Here is a 15,908-nt window from a genome sequence, read left to right as displayed (position 1 = left end):
TCACAGGTTTATGTAGGGACAAAAAACCTGTAATTACTACTCCTTCTTCTTCAACTTCACAGAATTCGCTAGAAATTACTCAATCAGCAGGAGCAAGTCAAACCAAGGAGTCAAATGTTTTCACTAAATTCCTTGAAATCAAGTAGAAGAATGAAGCTTTGAAAGCAAATGTTTATGCACAATTTTGGAAGAAACTTCCACATCACAACTGTAGGTTTTAACCCTATACAGAAATTACCTCCATATGAATTCTAAAACATAGAAAATAAACAATGCGAGAGCATAACACATATAACACATATACACAGAGATTTTCTCCTGGATCCCAAAATCGGGATTACTAGCTTGATTTTTCATTATGTTCCTTTCAATGTTACAATATATATTTATACATGCCAAAGAATCCAATACCATGGACTGAAAACCATCACGTCCAAAGCCATGGACCGAAAACCATCGCATCCAAAACCATGTGCGAAAAATCATGCACAAAACCATAGGTAGGTCCAACCAACCTAATATAGGGTCCAGAAACAAAATTTTCCGAGGTGCTGCCCGGACCCCATAGAGTGGGGTTACCTGCACCCCTCAAACCCCCTGTGACTCCCCCCGTTATGCAATCAGCACAATGAAGGGGGGGCTCCACCCCCCTTCTAACCCCTCGGTTAACTACGTGGGCTAGTTGTGGAAAGAGTATAACACAACCCTACATTCTCCCACTTGTTGTTTTCTTTCCACAGGGGACCACAAGAGAGCTTAGTCATTTATCCAGCCCTGCAATGCCCATTTTTTCTCTACACCAAGATAACTTCTCAGAGCTTACAAATTTTGTCAATGCATCTGTAGTATTCTTCAAAGTGTCCACCTTTACCAGCAACACCTTTTTGTCTTCTATCATATCCCTCACAAAGTGATATTGAACAGCAATGTGCTTTGTCTTTGAATGATATGCAAGGTTCTTTGCCAAGAAAAATGCACTTTGGTTGTGACAGTCTATCCTTATAGCTCCTTGTACTAACCCCATACTTGAACACAATCTCTACAACCAAATTGCATCCTTGCCTGCATGAGTGGCTGCCATGTATTCTGTCTCTATAGTTGATAGTGCCACTACAAATTGTTTCTTACTCATCCAACTGACTGCACCTCCAAATAGGTTAAACACATACCCACTTGTAGATCTTCTCTTATCTAGATCTCCAGCCCAGTCTGAATCAAAAAAGCCATGAATATCCAACACTCTGTCCAATCCTAGTCTTCCTTGGTAGCAAAAACCATAATCACAAGTGCCACACAAATACCTGATAACCTACTTCACTGTTGTCCAGTGATCCTTCCCTGGTTTTGACATAAACCTACACAATACTCCTACTACATGTGCAATGTCTAGTCCAGTACAGACCATCGCATGCATCAAGCTACTGACTATACTTGCATATGGAACACGGGACATGTCCTTTTCCTCTTCTTGTGTCTTCGGACATTGTTCAGTAGATAGATTTATGATGCAGGAGCATCTAGACTTAGCCAGCAATGTGAAAGTTTGTTCACATGTTGTGGCTAAACAAGTTGAAATTCATTGACCTGATGGGCCAAAAGGTAGTTTTACTGAGAGGGTCTGATCTATCAAGAAATGAGTTATATTTCATTATTCTAATAAGTTAGAAATTGTCTTATTTTAGGCTCAAAGATGAGTTGTTAGCATAGGTGTGAGATAGAGCTATGAATTAGAAGATTTGCTGTTAGATTTATTAAAAATAGGATTGAGTTGTTAGATATAGTTAGAGTGATATTCGATTGATAAAAGGAAGGGAAAATGTAATGAAAGAAAGAGGATTGAGGAGTGGAATTAGTAGAGCGAAAGAAAGATCGTGTGTGGATTGTATTTGAGACAGAGGTCTTTATGTGTGTAATCAGGCCCAAGGCCGAGACTCTGTAACTCTTTTATTATGAATAATTTGATGTTGTGCGCATAATTATATATATGCAGCCTGTGGAGGTCCTTGAATTCTTGTTTTCTCTGTATTCGGATGGTATTGATGCTTGCTCTGTTTTTCCATACTTTTCAATAGAAATACTGAATTAAAAGAATAATCGGTGAGTCTTTTTTATAACGTTTTGGTTCCACAAACGGAAAATCCAAAATACACTAAAAATCGTTACAAAACACATTCAGAATTGGAATCCGGACTTCAAAAATTATGGACGGAGGCTTTTAAGGTTATCGGGTCCATAGACCCAAATCACATCGCTTAAGTGGGAGGAATCGGTTTGTTGAATCGCCAATTTCGAACATCGTGATAATACTGGATCCGAAATGTTATATAAAAGGGTTGATAGTCTATCAGGTCCGCAAGCTTTATTGCATCGACGCTTTGAAGTGGAAAGAGACTAGGCCAAGGTAACATTGCAATTGTGATTGTGTGATTCAATCGCAACCATTGGATCACGATTAACTGCGACCGTTGGATCTAAAGTGGTTCTGCAACAGTAAATGGTATTTTGGATGCACTGAAGGTTGTAAGTGGTTTCGAGGGTCTCGCACCCAATTCCATTGAAACACTACCATGTAGCAAAGGTGTAGGGGAATAAAACCGCTTTATTGGGCGATTAACTCCCGCTATACTATTCTATCCAAAATCTTCGATGACCATTGGGTCTCACAGATCTAGATCAATGGTTTGTTGAAAATAATACTGAGAGGGGGGGTGAATCAGTATTATCTAATTCTTTAAATAAATCTTCCTTATTTGTTCTTTGAATTATTTTTGCATGTCAGTACCATAAAATAATGAGCATGAACAAAGAAAAACAGATAGTCACACCAAAGAACACAAGATGTAAGGTGGAAACCTAATGTGGGTGAAAACCACCTGCTGCAATATGTCTCTATCTTCTTTCAAATTAGAAACTTCTTTTACAATGGTTTTGTACTGGTGCAGTCCTTTACCAGTACGCAGGCTGCAACCTGCAGAGAGCTACAACTCTATCTCTCTCTCGTTTTCCAGTCTCTCCTGGAAGGGAGCTACAACCCCCTACTTCTTCTCATAAAGCATCAAATGATCATCAAGTACATAAAAGTTACAATCCACTACAGCTATCAGATCAGCAATAACAGAACTAACCCAGAACACCTTATCAACAGAAAAATTCAATCAACAGAATAGATATGCAGTTTTCTCTTCTGTGGCCTGCGTCGCTACGCAGTTCACCTTCTGCTTCCCTGCGTATACCCGCAGAGATCCTTCTGCCGCACTGCGTGCCCACGCACTGTTCCTTCAACCGTACTGCGTACTATTACTGCAGGGACGCACCCAGATACATTATCGCGCCGCGTACTGTTACTGCAGGCACGCACCCAAAAATACTATCGCGCCGCGTACTTTTACTATGCGGACGCACCTGAACCTTAGTCGCTCTGCGTACCCACGCAGTTCTCCTTCTTCTGCTCTGCGTACCGACGCAGGTCTCCTGTTTCTGCTCTGCGTCCCCACGCAGATCTCCTCTTTCTACACTGCGTACCCACGCAGATCTCCTGCTTCTGCACTGCGTACCCACGCAGCTCTTCTGTTAAACACCTGCGTCCTTCTGATTAGGGCCGAATAGGCAGTCCACCAGAGTGGCACAGTTGCTCAGATCTGATCATGCGCTCGAGAGATCACCCTTCACAGATTCGCCTTCAACTTCCCTTTCATATAGATCAAGCTTTTAAGACCATAACCCAATATTTCAGATCTAAAGATATTCAATTGCAAAAGATGCTTAGCCAAGTGATCTCCTCTGCTTTATATAGGCAATCTCCTCCTAAAATCATGGAACAATACCACGAGCCGACACCATAATAACCCAATATCGTCAGCTAAATACCAAGAGTAACACATAAGAAAACCCCACATGTGAATTTCTTTGCCTTGAAATGTGTGCACTGGGGGTATGCACCTCCTGAATGGCTGGCCTGCGTATCTGGACGCGGTCCCTGCATGGTGTACCTGCGGGTACGCACCTTCTGAACTGATTTCCTGCGTACTTCTTAATTTTCAACAAATTGAGAGCCTTGCCACGGGAGTTGCCATCAAGTACAACATCTGTAACATATAGCCATACCAGAAACATAATGCCAACAATCTCCCCCTTTGGACTTGATGGCAACCTCACAAACTTCAGCTTCATTCTCCCCCTTTGACATCAAGGGCAAAGGGGTATGCTCCCCCTAAGATCATGCTCCCCCTGAAAATGAACCATATCTACAACAAAGAAATCCACCATGAAAGAGATAGAGACATATTGCAGCTATTTCCAAGATCTCCTTCTGACCATCCTCCATAATGCCAACAATGCATTATATGCTCCCCCTGAACCTGTACCATCAATCAGAAAAGGTTCAACAATAAGATGATGCATCAACAACCCCCAGCTTTTTCCTGAGGTATTCAAAAGTGTCCCTGGGCAATGGTTTGGTGAGAATATCAGCAACTTGTTCCTTAGAAGGAACATACTCCAACTTGACCTTCTGTTCAAGTACTTGTTCCTGAAGAAAATGGTACTTGATTGGTATGTGCTTGGTTTTTGAATGCATAACAGGATTGTTTGAGATGCTGATTGCACTTGTGTTATCACATAAGATGGGGATTGGTGGTTTACAAGTGATTTGAAAATCCTTCAAAGTCTGCATCATCCAAAGGAGTTAGGTGCAACAAGATGCAGCAGCAACATATTCCGCTTCAGCTGTAGACAAGGCAATTGAACTCTGTTTCTTGCTGAACCAAGATACCAGTCTGGAACCCATAAAGAATGCACCACCACTTGTGCTTTTCCTGTCATCCACGCTTCCGGCCCAATCTGCATCTGTATAAGCATGAAGTGTAAGATCTGTATCTCTAGGATACCATAAGCCATAATTTTGAGTCCCTTGAAGATATTTGAAAATTCTCTTCACTGCCTGAAGATGAGTCTCCTTCGGATTTGCCTAAAATCTTCCAACTATTCCAACTGCATGCATGATGTCTAGTTGGGTACCTGTCAAATAAAGTAAACTTCCAATCATAGATCTGTAGGTTGGTTGATGTACTGCTGCAGATTCATCATTTGCACTGAGGCTACATCCTGTGACCATGGGTGTACATACTGGTTTTGCATCTTCCATACCATATTTCTTCAAAATCTGTTTGAGATAAAAAAATTCCTCCTTCTTTTTGTTGGATTTGCAAACCAAGGAAATATGTCAGTTCTCCTAGCAAGGACATTTCAAATTCTTTCTGCATGACCAAGGCAAAGTTTTGACTCATAGCTTCTTCATTGCTCCCAAAAATGATGTCATCTACATACACAACAAGTATTAGCAATTTGTCATTTTCAACTTTTATATAAAGATTGCTATCTGCCGATCCTTTTGAAAAACCTTGTTGATGAAGATATTTGTCCAAACGGTAGTACCAAGCCCTTGGAGCTTGTTTGAGACCATAGAGAGCCTTTGTCAATCTGCATACAAGATTTGGATCATTTCCAAGAATGAACCCATCCGGCTGTTCAATGTACACTTCTTCTTCCAAATCTCCATTCAGAAAGGCTGATTTCACGTCCATTTGAAATACTTTGAAGTTTTGAAAACTTGAGAGAGCAAGGAACATTCGGATGGCCTCAAGTCTTGCAACAGGGGCAAAGGTTTCTTCAAAGTCTATTCCTTCTTGCTGCGCATACCCTTTACAAACAAGTCTGGCCTTGTTTCTAATTACTTCTCCATTTTCATTCAATTTGTTTTTGAAGACCCATTTTGTTCCGATAACATTTTTATCCTTTGGTCTAGGAACCAGCTCCCAAGTGTTGTTCTTTTCGATTTGCTCAAGTTCTTCATCCATTGCTTTCACCCAAAATTCATCTTTGCATGCCTCTTTCACATTTTGTGGTTCAGTGGAGGAGAGTAATGCCAAATAGCTTGAGGCTTCTGCAACTGTTCTTCTTGTTTGTACACCTGCTTCTTTCTGCCCCACAATCTGAGATTCTGGATGATTCTTCTGAACATATCTGGATGGGGTTTTCTCTTCTACTCTTGTCTGCTCCTCTGGTTCTTCTTGAGGTTCTTCTTCTTCATCATTCTGTCTTTGAGGGTAGCCTTCATCTTCTTCGATGTTTTCATGATGCACTTGCCTAGGAATGTATCCCTTCTCATCAACCACTACATCAATGCTGTCAACAATTCTGCCAAGTCTTTTATTGTAGCATTTGTATGCTTTGCTATGTGGAGAGTAACCAAGAAGAATGCCTTCATCTGCTCTAGTTTCAAGTTTGCCAAGCTGCTCATCAGTATTCTTGATATAGCATTTGCTCCCAAAGATTTTGAAGTGCTTTACCAAAGGAGTCTTACCACTCCAGAGCTCATGAGGAGTTTGAGTGCTGTTCACCCGGACATTTGTTTTGTTGAGAATAACAACCGCAGCATGTGCAGCTTCACCCCAGAAAGTTGCAGGAGTTCCTGATTCATCAAGCATAGCACGAGCCATTTGTTGGACTGTTCTGTTCATTCTTTCCACAACTCCATTTTGCTGAGGAGTTCTAGCTGTAGAGAATTCTCTTCTTATCCCATGTTCTTCACAGAAATCGAAAAATTCATTTGAGGTAAATTCCCCACCTCTGTCGGATCTGAGGCACTTAATTTTGTGACCTGATTCATTTTCCACCAAGGCTTTGAAGGATTTGAATTTTTCGAATGCTTCATCTTTGTGCTTCATAAGTCCTAGCCAGACAAACCTGGAGAAATCGTCAATGAATAATATCAAGTATTCTTCTCCTCTAGGTGTTCTTTTCCTGAATGGACCGCATGTATCTGTATGAACTAGCTCAAGAGGCATGCTGGCTGATCCTTCCTTCTCTGGAAAGTTAGTTCTGGTTTGTTTTCCAAACTGACATGATTTGCATATGGTGTTGTCAGGAATTTTGATATCTGGAAGATCGCGAACTGCCTGATATTTGCATGCTTTCCTTATTTGTGAAAAGCATAGATGCCCCAATCTCCGATGCCATAACCATTGCTCATCATTCTTGCTCAGATAGCATTGTTGTTGTCCTTCTTCAAATATGTACAGATTATTTGGAGTTCTTTTGCCTTTGATCACTGTTTTACCTGTATCAAGATCACGAACAAGACATCCATTTGAGCTGAATATAACCTCGGTTCTTTGATCACACATCTGGCTGACACTTAGAATATTATGCTTCAATCCATCAACATACAAAACATTTCCAGCCTTGACCTTTTCTTTTAACTGAGCAATGCCTTTTCCTTTTATAGTTGCAGGAGTATCATTTCCAAAAGAGACTTTCTTTCCCTTTTCTAGAGCAGAATAAGACTCAAGTTTTTCTTTATCACCTGTCATATGCTTCGAACATCCACTATCAATGTACCATAGATTTTCCTGTCCCTCTGCATAAAATGCTATCCCACATCTTTCTGTTTGTGGTTCCTTTATTCTCCATGTTTTGGTGCTTGAGGCTTGTTCCTTTTTCTGCTGTAACCTGGTCCTGCATTCAGAGTCTTCATGACCAAAGTTATTGCAAATAGAGCATTCAACTTCATTTTCAAGAACTGAAAAGTTGTTATAGGTTCTTTTTGTAATTCCTGTCATACTTCTTTGTTTTTGAGCTTCCCTAGTCATGATCGTTTTATATGCAACACATTGAGCTGCTTTGTGACCAAAGTTATGGCAAGAAAAGCATTGTCCATTGAAGAAACTTCTGCGGTTATCGAATCTACCAACCAACTGATTGTAATTTCTATTTTCATCTATTCTTGAACCAAATTGAGAAGATTTTACCTGTGGCTGGTTGTAGCTTTTGTTCACCCTTAAGATGGATTGCCCCTGATAGTTTCTGTTTGTAATTCGTCCCTGCTTTACCTGATGATCTTCATTGTGCTTTTGCTCATTTCTTCTTGCTGCATCAAGATAACTTTTTGAGGTGGATGCTTGAGAAGTTTCTCCATTATAGCCCAGACCTGTCTTGTTTAGTGGAGACCGCTGCACATTGATAATCTCATCCAAAGTTTCAGATCCTTTGACAAACTTGAGATTAATAGCTTTTGTTTTCTCAATCTCTTTTCTAAGACCAACAATTTCACCTTCTAATTTTTCAAGATGTTTTTCCTTTTCATCAATTTGAAATTGTAGAGTATCAATGATCATGTTCTTTTCTTCTATACATCTCTTGAGTCTAGTAATTTCATCATAAAGGTTATCCACATCTATAGCATCCATATAATCATCATCTTCAAATGCCATTAACAACTTATATTCATTACCTTGTTCATCTTCATCACTGTTTGATAGACCATCACTATCTTCATGAGTGTAGTAGCTTTTCTTATTTGCGTTCTGTTTCTTGTTCCATCTAGCAGGTTCCTTTCCTTTATCCTTATAAGGACATTTTGCAGCATAATGACCTACTCTTCCACAAGCAAAGCATTTAAAAGGTAACTTACCTCTGAACCTTCCAGAACCCCTTTGAAGATTTCTGACAAAATTTGATTCTTCTTCCTCTTCTTCTGGGACGTGGCTTGCTTCATAATAATCTCCTTTGCCTGATGCCTTGAAAGCAGCTTCTCTTCTATCTGATGGACCTCCCTTTCTCATTTCATAAGCAGTTAGAATTCCATGTAGCTGAGACATAGTAAGAATTCGTAGATTTTCCTTTTCTTCTATTGCAGAAACTTTAGATTCAAACTTGGGGGACAATGATCTTAGGACCTTTTCAACCACAATAGCCTCTTTTATTTCTTCACCCAAATTTTTCATACAATTAACAACCTCATCTACCCGAAGAAAATAGTTAGCCACACTTTCATCATTATACATTTTGAGAGTCTCATACTGAATTCTGAGAGTTTGAAGTTTAGCACGTTTTACCTGTTCGTCTCCTTCATAGCTCGTGACAATTTTGTCCCATATCTCTTTTGCGGATTTATAGTGCATTACCTTCATGAATTCTTATTGAGATATACATCCTAATAGAGTACTGATTGCTTTCGCATTTGTTTCATACTTCTTTTTCTCGGCTGCATCTGTAGGAGTAGCTGAAGGAAAAGCATAGCCTGTCTCTACGATGTCCCAAACTTCTGTACCAAGAGATTGAAGATAGGCAATAACTCTTACCTTCCAATAATTGAAGTTTGTCCCATCAAAAACCGGTGGCCTGATTGATGCTTCTCTCTCATAGTTGCTCATGATGAACGATCTACCTTCAAGCGATCAAGCTTCTTTGAAGGACCCACTCTGATACCAATTGTTGAAAATAATACTGAGAGGGGGGGTGAATCAGTATTATCTAATTCTGTTAATAAATCTTCCTTATTTGTTCTTTGAATTATTTTTGCATGTCAGTACCATAAAATAATGAGCATGAACAAAGAAAAACAGATAGTCACACCAAAGAACACAAGATGTAAGGTGGAAACCCAATGTGGGTGAAAACCACCTGCTGCAATATGTCTCTATCTTCTTTCAAATTAGAAACTTCTTTTACAATGGTTTTGTACTGGTGCAGTCCTTTACCAATACGCAGGCTGCAACCTGCAGAGAGCTACAACTCTCTCTCTCTCTCGTTTTCCAGTCTCTCCTGGAAGGGAGCTACAACCCCCTACTTCTTCTCATAAAGAATCAAATGATCATCAAGTACATAAAAGTTACAATCCACTACAGTTATCAGATCAGCAATAACAGAACTAACCCAGAACACCTTATCAACAGAAAAATTCAATCAACAGAATAGATACGCAGTTTTCCCTTCTGTGGCCTGCGTCGCTACGCAGTTCACCTTCTGCTTCCCTGCGTATACCCACAGAGATCCTTCTGCCGCACTGCGTTCCCACGCACTGTTCCTTCAACCGTACTGCGTACTATTACTGCAGGGACGCACCCAGATACATTATCGCGCCGTGTACTGTTACTGCAGGAACGCACCCAAAAATACTATCGCGTCGCGTACTTTTACTATGCGGACGCACCTGAACCTTAGTCGCTCTGCGTACCCACGCAGTTCTCCTTCTTCTGCTCTGCGTACCGACGCAGGTCTCCTGTTTCTGCTCTGCGTCCCCACGCAGATCTCCTCTTTCTGCACTGCGTACCCACGCAGATCTCCTGCTTCTGCACTGCGTACCCACGCAGCTCTTCTGTTAAACACATGCGTCCTTCTGATTAGGGCCGAATAGGCAGTCCACCAGAGTGGCACAGTTGCTCAGATCTGATCATGCGCTCGAGAGATCACCCTTCACAGATTCGCCTTCAACTTCCCTTTCATATAGATCAAGCTTTTAAGACCATAACCCAATATTTCAGATCTAAAGATATTCAATTGCAAAAGATGCTTAGCCAAGTGATCTTCTTTGCTTTATATAGGCAAGCTCCTCCTAAAATCATGGAACAATACCACGAGCCGACACCATAATAACCCAATACCGTGGGCTAAATACCAAGAGTAACACATAAGAAAACCCCACATGTGAATTTCTTTGCCTTGAAATGTGTGCACTAGGGGTACGCACCTCCTGAACGGCTGGCCTGGGTATCTGGACGCGGTCCCTGCATGGTGTACCTGCGGGTACGCACCTTCTGAACTGATTTCCTGCGTACTTCTTAATTTTCAACAAATTGAGAGCCTTGCCACGGAAGTTGCCATCAAGTACAACATCTGTAACATATAGCCATACCAGAAACATAATGCCAACACGGTTCAAACACAATGATGCATTAACTTTCGGCGTACGGTAAGCGCGCCAATAAAAAAAGATAAAAATCAATGTTTTGCGTGGTTTTAATGTATTTCAGTTTAAAAAGAAAATAGTCGGGTTAGAGTAAAAAGGGGATCCATGGGTGATTTTGGGGTATTCTTGAGTCCGCTTCCACGTTGTGTCATTTGTTGTATCGGAGCAGAAGAAAGTGTTGTTTGCAGTGAAAATGCCACCAAGGAGAGGAGTTGGTCAAGGAAGACCTGAACCAAGTGTAATTCTACTGGAAGAGGTATGGAATCTGCGTACGAGAATGGAGACAATTGAGACTGCCTAGAGAAGAGCACTTAATGAAGGAGAGGAAAGTTCTTCAGAAGAATCTCCTGTAGAGGAAGTAGAAGAAGACAATGAAACTCCCAAAGTCATTAATATGTTGGCAAAGGTAGGGGAAAACCCAAGATGGAAATCCCTATGTATGAAGGGAGTCTGAACACAGAAGAGCTAACGGATTGGATCAGATCCTTAGACTAGTACTTTGATTATGAAGTTGATGAGGGGAAGAGGGTGAAGTTTGCAGTTACCAGATTGAAGGGTCATGCAGCTATCTGGTGGGACAAGTTATAGACATCAAGAATGAGGAAAGGGAAGTCCAAGATCAAGCTATGGGACAAAATGGTAAGTAAAATGAAAGCCAAGTTTTTGCCTAAAGACTATCATTTGAATATTTTTAAGCAATTGCAAAATTTAAGGCAAAAAGGAATGTTTGTTAAAGAATATACAGAAGAATTTTATAGATTGAACATTAGAGCAGAGCATGTAGAGGATGATGTGGAAAAGGTAGCTATATATATCAATGGCTTAAGGTATGACATACAAGATGAGATTAGCTTGTTAAATCTGAAAATTGTTGAAGATGCCTATCAAGCAAATTTGAAGGTAGAAGAAAATATCTTGAGGAAACAGAATCAGAGGAATAGAGGAAAAAGCTTAGCAAGAGGTAGGGGAACTACCAGACCAAGGGGAAAACAGCATCAACATGAAGCAGGAAGCTCAAGTAGCAGACCACCATAGAGGGGAGAATCTAACAGAGAAAGATTTGAGCCTAGAGGAAGAGGGCGAGGAAGAGATGTTCGATATTATACATGTGGAGAATGGGGACATATGTCATGGCACTGTCCTCATAATAAACCAGCAAGCCAGAGGAATGCGAATGTGGTTAAGGAAATGCCAGAACCGCCTCGACTTGTGCAAAAGGAAGAACCCCCTGAAGAAGGTGAATCACTGTTGTTGGGAAGGAATTTTCTTAGGGCAAAGCCGGAGATTGGAGGACTATCATAGAGGAAGAATTTGTTTAGAACTACATGTAAATCCAAAGGTAAGTGTTGCAAAGTAATAATTTACAGTGGAAGCACTGAAAATCTTGTTTCTACAGAGATGGTGGACAAGATCGGACTAGCAAAGGCCATGCACCCTACTCCTTACAAGGTATCATGGTTACAAAAGGGACATCAGATTATTGTGATTGAACAATGCAAGGTGGAGATACAAATTGGTACGTATAAAGATGTGATATTATGTGATGTAATGCCCATGGATGTATGCCATGTATTGTTGGGAAGACCATGGAAATTTGATCGAAAAGCTATTCATGATGGAAGGAGAAACACTTATACTCTGGAGAAGGATGGAACTAAACACACATTGCTGCCATTGAAGGACGATGCTGACAAAGGAACACCTGGAAGTAGTATTATGCTGATAAGTGGAAAGGAGCTGCTGTAGGAAGTAGTGAAGAATGAGGAGTTGCATTTTTCTATTGTGGGAAGACCAAAGGTAATTTTGACTTCCACAAACTTGGATGATTTTCCTGAAGAAGTTAAAATGTTGTTAGATGATTTTGTTGATATTATTGTGGATGAGTTGCCGAATGCATTGCCACCGATCAGGAGTATTAGTCATCATATTGACCTAATACCAGGAGCAAGTTTGCCAAATAAAGCAGCATACAGATTAACTCCTCAAGAGAATGCAGAAGTTGGAAGACAAGTGCAGGAGCTGATGGATAAGGGGCTAATTAGAGAAAGTCTTAGTCCATGTGCTGTACCAACAATACTCTGTCTAAAAAAAGGAGGAGAATGGTGTATGTGCATAGATTCCACAGCCATCAAAAAGATCACAATCAAGTACATATTTCCTTTGCCACGCATGGATGATTTAATGGAATGTTTGAGTGGATCAAAATACTTTACTAAAATAGATTTGAAGAGTGGATATCATCAAATAAGAATCCAAGAAGGCGATGAGTGGAAGACTGCATTTAAAACAAATAGTGGGTTGTATGAGTGGTTAGTGATGCCTTTTGGACTCACTAATGCACCTATCACATTCATGAGATTAATGAATGAAGTCTTGAAGGAATATGTAGGCAAGTTTGTTATTGTTTATCTTGATGATATTCTAGTTTTTAGTAAAAGTAAAGAATAACATTTAGAGCATCTTAAGTTGGTTCTAAGAACTCTACAGAAAGAGAAACTACTAATAAATCTGAAGAAATGTAGTTTCATGAAGGAAGAACTGGTTTACTTGGGATTTGTAGTTTCTAAAGAAGGCTTGAAGATAGATCCAGAGAAAGTGCAATCAATTTGGAATTGGTCTACTCCCAGAAATATATTTGAGGTAAGAAGCTTCCATGGTCTTGCAAGTTTTTACAAAAATTTTATCAAAGGATTTTGATCTGAAAATGGGGCTCTTAGGCTTCTTGTCTAACTTACAAGAACCTCTCCCACTTCCAAAGCTTTAAATTTCCCAAGTCTTAATGATTAACCAATGCAGAATTAAGAAATGCTTGAAGATATAGGGGTATGCTTATATTTGTTTTTTACTGTTGAGTGCTTATGCTGACGTGAAACACTAGTAACAATAAATAAAGAAGTAATTCAACAAACCCATAAGACAAAAATATAATATGGAGTTCACCTTGATATCTTGGGCTACGTCTCCTTGAGCTCTAATCAACTTGATTAGGCTCTTTGGGATTATAGCTTCAATTATTTTACAAGCACTACACTTAACTCCATTGGTTTACAGCTGAACCAATGGGCTTAGAATGCCAACTTACCCCTGGTTTTCCTTGTTCTGCAGACAGGTCTAGGATTCTCTGGACTTGACTCCTTCAATCAGTGCTCTGAGCTTCACGAGCTTCTGGCTTCTCTAACTCCCTCAAAATTCTGCATTTGTCTCTGTAACTCCTTCTCCTGTCTTCGACACACCTCAGACAACCAGCCATATCTCAATCATTCGATCTCCTGCTGTGTTACGACTTCACTGCAGCCTCGTGGCTCTTTAGAAGTGTATTAGAGCTCTCTAGCTCTGCGGCTCTGCCTCCAACCTCTGGTGGCTCTACCTATTACAGTGAGCTCAATTTGAGTTTCACATAACAGATACAATCAGTAGGACTGTACTTGGATCCCCCAAATATGTTTGGAGTACACAGACTCTCCTACTTTGTCTTAACACTGTCTCACTTGTTGCCTTTGCTTCTTCAGGTCAGCTAGGCTCTGGTTTCTCTGCTTCCAATTCTGCTTACTACTTCCTGGGCTACCCTCTCTCCTCTCTATCAGTCTGTGGCTTTTAAGCCAATCTCTCCTTTTACTATTCATTTCCGCTTCTCGGCTTTCTGGTTCCCTGCCTCCACCCATTCGAATCCATTCTTTCGGCAGTTATTGTAACTGCATAATGCCTTATAGGGTGGTGGCCACCTATTCCTTTAACGGATGAGCGTGTCAGGTTCACCGGAAACACTCGATCGTTTGAAACGGCCATTATTTCTATTTACTCCAAGAATTCTCGCGAAACACGAATCTTTGCCAACTCATCTCCACGTCGGACTTCAGAATCCCACACAATCAACTTTATAACTTCGTCATATCCGGTCATCCATCGGGTCACATCTCTGCCGTTGATCTGGATCCTCCAGATCCTATGGTCATTGCACATATCCGGTGGATAATTTGCTCGACGTTTACCTGTCCGATGTGAGCAGTTTTCTCTCTCTTCCGACGGACCCGTGTCTCTCGCTATGTGGCATTGGGCAGGACTCGGTCTAAACCACTTACCATTCCAAGCCCTTTCGATATCCTACTAGTTTCTATGTAATCCTGCTTTGGATGGAACTGAAATACTTTTTGCTGCATTTCATGGTTTTTCGGGTCCGAGTGCATGTGGCTCTCCTTTTTCGAGGGGTTTTCCCTGTGATATGCTATTAGCGATTAGGGTTTTGTCACTAATCGCATATCAGATTCCTCCTCCATTGACTCAAACCATCACTGACTTTGCTAATTCGTGACTGTGTGCATTACCATGTTCCACTGCCCTACACACTTGATTGGCGACCCTCGTTGATTCGCGTTGATCGTAGTTAGCAATTGTCATGAGGATTCCTCTTATAAGCTTGATCTTCACAAAATTTTTAATCTTTGGCATAAATTATAGAGAGTTCATGAAGACTTAAAAAGAGTTTCAGGATCCATTTTGGATCAGATTTAGTCACATTTTTGCACCAATTCTTGAAACAATCAAAGAGATCAATTAGCCATTTAAGTGGACAGAAGCAGCAGACAGGAATTTTAATTGGCTGAAGAAGAAGATCACAGAGGAACCAATTTTGGCTTTACCTGATTTTGAGAAAGTCTTTCAAGTAGAAACATATGCTAGTGGAGTTGCAGTTGGAGTAGTTCTGAGTCAGGAGCAAAGACCGATAGCATACTTCAGTGAGAAATTGAATGATGCGAAGAAGAAATATTCTTCTTATGATAAAGATTTTTATGCTATTGTGTAGGCCTTAAAGAAATGGAGACATTATTCGCTACCAAAATAATTCATACTATATTCAGATAATCATGCCTCACACTTCATCAATAACCAACCAATGCTGAATCAGAAACATGCCAAGTAGGTAGAATTTTTGCAAAGCTTTACTTTTGTAATTCATCACAAGAGTGGTAAGTCAAATGAAGTAGCAGATGCATTGAGCAGGGTAAATTTTATTGTGCAAGAATTCAAAGTGGGTGTTGTAGGATTTGAGGAAATGATTGAAATGTACAAGGATGATGCAGATTTCAAAGATATCTATACAACATTTCAGAATCCAGTGAGTCATAACAGAAGTCAGTGGTTGGACTATCTCATTCAAGGAGGC

The sequence above is a fragment of the Pinus tabuliformis genome, chromosome 6 (assembly GCF_031772625.1).
Source record: "Pinus tabuliformis cultivar Carrire ecotype Pingquan chromosome 6, CPIR1, whole genome shotgun sequence".
NCBI classification, from domain to species: Eukaryota; Viridiplantae; Streptophyta; class Pinopsida; order Pinales; family Pinaceae; genus Pinus; species Pinus tabuliformis.
The sequence above is the reverse complement of the archived record's forward strand: the minus strand, read 5'-3'. Positions refer to the sequence as shown.